The following is a 7129-nucleotide window of genomic DNA, read 5'->3' as shown; positions in this document are numbered from 1 at the left end:
GCCGTGCGGTGCCCTCCGGCCGCGTGCGGTGCTCCCCGCGTGGGGGCCGTGCCCCGGGGGGTGGCGGTGCCCTCCGACTCGGCGCGGTTCCTCCCGGCGGTTGCCGCCCCGCGGGGCCCCGTAACCCCTCCGGCTGTTTGTGTGCCCCTACCCGGCCCATTGCAGCCCCCCAGCCTCGTGCAATGCACCCCGGCTGCTCGCGGTCCCCCCGGCCCCTTGCGATCTTCCCTCGGCCCGTTGCAGTCCCCCACAGGGGGCTGCGTTGTCCCCCATCCCATTGCAATGCACTCCAGGTGCTTGCAGTTCCTCTGACCCGTTGCGGTCCCCGGTTCTTTGCAATGCATCCCAGCAGCCTGCAGCCCCCTCGGCCCGTTGCAACGCATCCCGACGGCTTGCAGTTCCCAGTGGCCCACTGCAACACACTCCGGCTGCATGCAGTCCCCCAGTCCCTTGCAATCTCCCCCCTGTCCATTGCAAGGCATTCCAGCAGCCTGCAATCCCCCAAAGCCGTTTCAGTCCTTCCAGGCCCATTGCAGTTCCCTCCAGCTGCTTGCAGTTCCTCTGACCCATTGCAATCCCCTGCCTTTTGCTGTGCTCTCAGCAGCCTGCAGCCTCCCCAGTCCTTTGCAATGCATCCTTGCTGCTTGCAGTTCCCCTCGTCCCATTGCCAAGGACTCCGGCTGCATGCAGTTTCCTCGGCCCGATGCAATGCACTCCAGCTGCATGCAGGCACCCCAACCCACTGGAATTCCTCCTGGCCCATTGCAACCACTCAGCTCTTTGCAGTACACCCCGGCTGCTTGCAGTCCCCTGAACCCACTGCAATCCCTCCAACCCGTTGCAGTGCACTTGGGGTGCACCGTTGGAGTGACTCACAGGGCTGGGGACCACCACCCAAGAGCGCCCGCTCTGCTTGGTGCCAGCACCCCCAGCCAACCACCAGCCCAGGGCTGGATGGGCAAAACACACCATTTTTGCATCTTTTGATCCCTTGCACGCCCGCTCCCCTCCCCAAGGTTTGTGTCTCTGCTCTTTGTTTGGGTACTGGCCCCATAAGCAGATGTTTGGGGATGTAGACTGGGGCTCCCGACTCCTTTTGGGGTTTTTATCATTTATTTTCCTCGCTTCAGTGAAACTTTCCCCGCTGTGTTTTCCCAAGTTTTGGGTTCTATTTCTCAGCCCATTTTTAAAGAAAACACAAAAATCCCCATTTTGGGACTGTTTTGGGGCTGGTTGAGGCACAAAACACAAATAATGCCCATAGGAGGGGCACATTCCAGCCCTTTGGAGTGGGTGGAGGGAGGCATCGGGATTCCCCCTGTTCTCCTCCCACCCCCTGTATACTGAACTCCTCCTGCTGAGGTTTCCCATATTATTAGGGGCAAAAGTTAATTGACCACATCTAATTGTGGGTGTGGAGCACCGGTGCAGGCAACAGCGGGGGACGGGACCCCGCATTTCTGCTGTTGCAGCCAACCACATTTTAATTCATATTGTAATTTTCAGTCACACTTCAATCCACGTTTCAGTGTTAATATCCGCATTCCTATTGCAGTATTGCTGGCTTAGAAGCTCTAGCCCTAACCAAACCTCCTCACTTTGCAATTTTTTGGCTCTCCCAGGGAACTTTCTCATGGCTGAACGCTCCCTGCCCCGCCGCCCACCTGCGCGTCCCGTCCCAGCCCCAGGACTTCTGCAGGAATTCAGCGTCCGTCCCCCAGCCGCGGCTGATGTGCAGGTGTAGGTGAGCAGGGATGGTGCAGGAACGCAGTGCAGTGCCATGGGGTTGGCTTTCCCCCCCGTATTTCCCTTTAATCCTACCACACTGTGGCTGAACGTACTTTTTGAAAGAGGTTGGGGATGGGGTTGCCCACCCCAGGGCGGATGGGGAGGTTGGAGGCGGTGGATAAAAGCACGATGTGGAAAAATGCGGGACTCCAAGTGGTGCTGCAGGGGGAAGCGCTGATTCCTGGATCTCTGTGCTGCGGTTTTGCTGTTTCTTCCCTAGCAGAAATACTGAGTGCAAACAACACAACGTGTTTTCCCATAGTTTTCCAAAGTTCCACCGTGCGAAAAACCCAAAAGATCGGTGCTCTCTGGGGGAAAAAAACATTTTGGCATCACAGGTGCTGTCTGAGCGCTGCTGCTTTCTGCTCTCAGATTGCCCTTTTTGGGTCCAATTCCTGCTTTTTCGGTGGTGGTTGTAATGTTTTTGGGCTAAGCTCTGGGGCTGGGGTTAACTTCCAGCAGTTCTGCGTCCCCGCTGGCGGCTGCTGTAGGGAATGTGTCACAGAGAGGGCTGAGCACAGAGCAGCTTTTCCCCTAATGAGAATTGCAATTGGAATCCCGTTAAGAACAAACGGCCGCTAATTAGAAAAAAATTATTTTGCGGCATCATTAGCCCAGAATGTTGAGATTCTGCCTCAGCACGGCAGCGTGGGGAGAAATGGGTTTAATCCTCGCAGGGACACGGCGCCGGGGGATGCTCCAGGTGGAAAATCCCGGGGAGGATCCCGCGGGATGGCCCCACAGCACAGCTGGAGCGGGGCGGCCCCGCAGCTGTGTCAATACGACGGGAATTTGGCCTTGGCTCCGCGCTCCCCCCTCGCCTCCTCCGCCAATAACCTCGTGTTGGGCTCCAGCGTGCGCTGATAAACTTAAATTGGTGTTGGTTCGTCTGTGCGAGTGTGGCGAGGTGCAGGGCTGCGTCTGGCGTAGTAGGGATTTTGTTTTTTAATTTAAAAAAAAAAGAGGGCAAAGAGTGCCTTTTTGGTCATCGCTGCTGGAGCGCGATGCGGCGCTGCTAACGAGATGCAGATGCTGGCGGCAGCGCCGGGGCCGACGCTCATGACCCTTCTGTGAGTGTGGGAGCGAAATCGCCCCGAGCCGGCTCTGGGATGCCTGCAGCGGGAATTCTGGGGTCATACTGAGAATTGTTCCCAGCTCCATCCTTGCCCGTTAGCATCCTGCAGTGCCGGGTGGGCGGCGCAGCAAAAGGCAGCGGGAGCGCTGGGGAAGGGTGGGTGCAACAACACGTGGATCCCCTCAACCCGAACCCCTGCATCCCGCAAGGAGCCCCACATCCCAAAACGCAACTGCAACCCAAACCCCATCCCAGCCCGCATCCCAACCCATATCCCAACCCTTTCCCAAATTCGGGAGGGCAGCTGCAGTGAAATATGACTGGAGCGCCTCAGGAAAGTGCCACCAGCTCCGTTATGTGCGTAGCTTTCAACTTTAATAAGGTGTTGCAAAAACTATGAAAATAGTTATAACCAAAACCACATTTTTTCGGCGAGCGCCGGCTCTGTTCTCCGTCCCTCGGCCACAATGTCTGGCTTTGTACCCTCAATAAAGCTGTTAGAGCGCACTGAGGAATGGCAGCGGGGCAGGCGGCAGGAGCGGGGTTAATGGACACGAAGTGGATATCCGAAAATCCCAGTCGGGGCTGGAAGCGTTGCAGGCAGCGTGTGTTTTATTTCGCTCTCAAAACCAGGATTTGGGGCATTAAAATTGCATCGCCTGGGGTCGCGAAGCTGACCTGAAATCCTCCCCAAAAACTGGGAAGTTTTGTTGCTCCTGCTGCGCGTTATCCCGTATTGCTGGGGCCGGCGGATTTGGATGCCTCTCTTTGTTGGAAGGCGCTTTATAGGTTTGCAAAGCCCTTGCTGTGGTTTGGAGCACCGCTCCCAGCTTGCAGGGCTGGCGTTAGAGCAGCAGTCGCGCGCTGCCTCGTCCCCAGCTACTTCCCAGCGCGGGGCTGCGCCTGAGCCGTGAGCCGGAGCCGTGAGCCAGAGCCCTCTGCCCGCAGCGCCCTGGTTTGCGCCTCGTGTGTAATCCAGCAGGTGCCCGAGGGTGCGGGACTCCTTATTTTTCTCGTTTCAAGCTGTACATGTTTTCCTCGCCCATCCCCAAAATTGACTTCCTGGTGCATTTTGGGGTTTTAGTGCTTGCCCCCCCGGCATCCTGCGGCCCCGCTGCGGTGGTGTGAAGTTGGCCACAGCTCCAATGAACCGCCATCAGCCTTCCTCCCCCAGTGGAGCACCACGCCTGGCCTCCTCCTCAGCCAAACGCTTTGCAACCCAAAATACCCCGAAAAAGCAAAAAACCCACAAAAAAACACTGCCCCAAATTGGATCCTGAGTGCATTAACAGACTGAAACATCTCAGTCCCAGGGAGATCCTGTTTGGGCAAAGCCCTCGAGGGGACCAGGGTGCATCTGCACAGAAGTTGCTGTCCTTGTCTGTTAGGGACAGAGCCGGTGATTGATTCGGTGGCAGAAAACCCAAAGCTGGGTACTTTGGCCGCTGATGTGTGCGAGTCGCCATCCCTTCCGAGGGCGTTACACGGGTGGGTGTGATATCTGCACGTCTCCTAATGAGCCAGTAATTAAAACCCCAGTCAGCACCTCGAGTGCGGCCCTATGCGCCCCAGGAATTCAATGGGATCTCAGCAGCGCTGCTCCGGGGATCTGCTGCTGGACCTCCGTGCTGCTCCCCCAGTCTGGGGGTGACTTTGCCCCACTACTGTTCCCCATTCCCCCAGAGGTGCTGCCACTCTTTAGGTCCCGTTCTGCCTCAGCCCACCAATGGCCTCCATTAGGCTGCCCTCCCTAAACCCACCCTAAACCTTTTCCATTTTATGTCCTTCACCCCCCTCGTCCTCCCTATGCATGAAGACTCCAAGACACAAAGTTTTTTGGTTTTTTTTCCCCCTATTTCTCCGCTTTTAAGCATCCCAAAGAGTAGAGCTGGAGGACAGATACAGCAAATCCCACTGTGAAACGAGTGGGCTGGTTCAGTGCTGAGCACCTGGGAGGTGGCCAAGGTTATCTCAAGGTGGGATCGCGTCGCTCCCCACAGCCCTTCCCGCTGGTATTGCTCAGGGGGCTGGGAGCATCCCGGGGGCTGGGGCCGTTATCTCTGCATGCATCTTGCATTCCACTCTCAGAATTAATTGCACGGGCTCAGAGCATCGTCTCCATCCTGCTGCTTGCAGCGTGCGTGCAGCGAGCTGGGGAGGGCTCAGCACACCCAGCAGAAGTAGTGCCTCTGTCCCCGCTCCTGCATTGAGTTTTGCTGCATAAACAGAGTTTGCAAAACAAAGGAGTGGTTTCCCATCCCTGCAAACCTTCCTCCTGCAACTTCCTAACCAGCCACGCACCAAGCTGCTCCTCCAATACAAGTTGCAAGCATATTTGTTAAATTTTCCTCATTTTTCTTCTTGAACTCAGTGTTTTTTTCAAAGGAAGCACCCAAACCAGCACCCCAGCCTTTGCATCCACACCACTGAGCGGGGGGTGGCAGAGGTGAGCAATCTCCCAGGTGATGTTTGCAGAGCCCTCTTTGTCACACTGCCTTTGCAGAGTCCCCTTTTGCAATGCTCTTTTTACAGACCCCTTTTACAGCACATCCCTTTGCAAAGCCCCCTTTACAGCACCCAACTTTGCAAACCCTTTTAGCAAAGCCATCCTTGCAAACTTTCTTTGCAAACCCCCTATGCAAAGCCCCCATTGCAAGCATTCCTTTTGCAAAGCCTTCACTCCAACACACCTTTTCCAATACTGCCTTTGCAAAGCTTCCTTTATAGCACCCAACTTTGCGAACCCCATTGCAAAGCCCCTGTTGCAAAAACCTCCCTTTACACTGCTCCCTTTGCAAACCCACATTTCCAGCACCCTCTTTGTAAAGCCCCCGTTACAAACACCCACTTTACGAAGCCCCCCATTTTAAAGCTCAATTCAAAACGCCCCTTTTGCAAACACCCCTTTGCAGAGCCCACCATGTTGTCCCTGGGGGCTGGTGGTGCATTTTGCCCCCCCCACACACACTGGTGCAAGCCAGAGGGGCAACAGTTTGGCCCTGCTCCAGCACTGGGCCAGGACACACAGCACCCTTCATGAAACCAGACAGAATTAAACCCTTTGTTTCCTGTTTGCAGCCCGCTTTGGCCGAGGCTGGGAGCGCTCAACAAACCCTCCTTTGTACTAATTTAATTAATCGGGGCGGTGAGGATGAGAGTGGGGCTATAAATACTGCCCCTTCCCGGGGGCAGGAGGGGACCGCATGGTGCCATTCCCAGGTTGGTGACCCTGAGCACCACAACGGTGCCATGCGGGAGTGCAATTTGAGAAGAAAAGGGGGATTTTTGGGAAAAGCACTGACGTGCTGACACAGAGCCGCTTTTGCTGTACTGCAGTTGCACATAATCCCCAAAAGCAAATGTTTAGCCCCAGTGTTTGCAGAAGACAAGTCTGAGGTTGTGCACAACTGAGCAAAAGGTGCTGGGAGTGGGGTGGGGGATTTTGGTTTGGTGCAAAGGATGGACCCGCGTGATTCTGCTTTGGGGTTTGGGGTGGCGGGCGGACAAAAGCAGCCTGACCGCTTGCATTGTTTCAGTGGGATATTCACTGATCTCTATGTGCAGTCTGAGATTTTTCCACCCAGTCCCTTTGCAAGTGACGAAACCAGAGTATGCAACACAGGGCAGTTTCCCAGCTGCATTCTCTTGCTGTTGTGTTGGGCACGGGAGGTGTAGGTGATGCTCCGAGCTGCTGTGGGGTGGGGAACCCATTTCTGACCCCACTGTTGGGGCATTCTGGCAGCTTTTGCTAATTGTTCTGCAGTTCTACATTACTGAAAGAACCTCACCAAATCCCTCTTTATAAACCCAAACCAGTGGAGCTCATAGAGGTGCTGGAACAAAGTCAACTTTGGGGGCTAAGGGGTTAAACCCACACTTTGAGGAGGAATCCAACCCCATCCCAGCTCCATCCGGAGCCAACAATCCCCATTCCCAGCTTTAGTTTCAATCCACTTCTCCACTCCTCGGCCCTATAATGAGCCAAAATTCAGCATTTGACCAAATCTCAATGCATGTGGAGTTCCTCTCACGTTGCTCACTGCAGCAAGAAGAGCTGGCTGTAGAAACCCTTTGGGTTACTGTATCTAACACTGGTGCTATTTCTGGTGGTTAAACACACGAGGGTTTGCCCATTTATTTTAGGACTGCTGGGTGATGTCACATGAAACCTGGAGAATTTGTTGGTGAAACACTATCTCGGCCGAGCCCCGCTGCTGCCTTAAAATAGCTGCACTATGGCATGGCCGCGGGGCTGAGCCTGGGGTG

The 7129-nt window shown here is 55.3% G+C and overlaps 1 protein-coding gene across 3 annotated transcripts in view; it reads left to right on the top strand.

Annotated features, from left to right (window-relative positions):
* PKNOX2 (PBX/knotted 1 homeobox 2) overlaps positions 1601-7129 on the top strand; it is a 66378-nt gene continuing 60849 nt past the window's right edge. For 2 of the 3 annotated variants that reach the window (XM_021376015.1, XM_021376014.1), the window contains exon 1: positions 1601-1744. The gene's annotated coding sequence lies outside the window, so the exon portion shown is untranslated. The remainder of the gene's footprint in view (positions 1745-7129) is intronic. The other variant, XM_021376016.1, reaches the window with a different exon arrangement.

The sequence above is a fragment of the Numida meleagris genome, chromosome 23 (genome assembly GCF_002078875.1).
Source record: "Numida meleagris isolate 19003 breed g44 Domestic line chromosome 23, NumMel1.0, whole genome shotgun sequence".
NCBI classification, from domain to species: Eukaryota; Metazoa; Chordata; class Aves; order Galliformes; family Numididae; genus Numida; species Numida meleagris.
The sequence above is the reverse complement of the archived record's forward strand: the minus strand, read 5'-3'. Positions and strand labels throughout refer to the sequence as shown.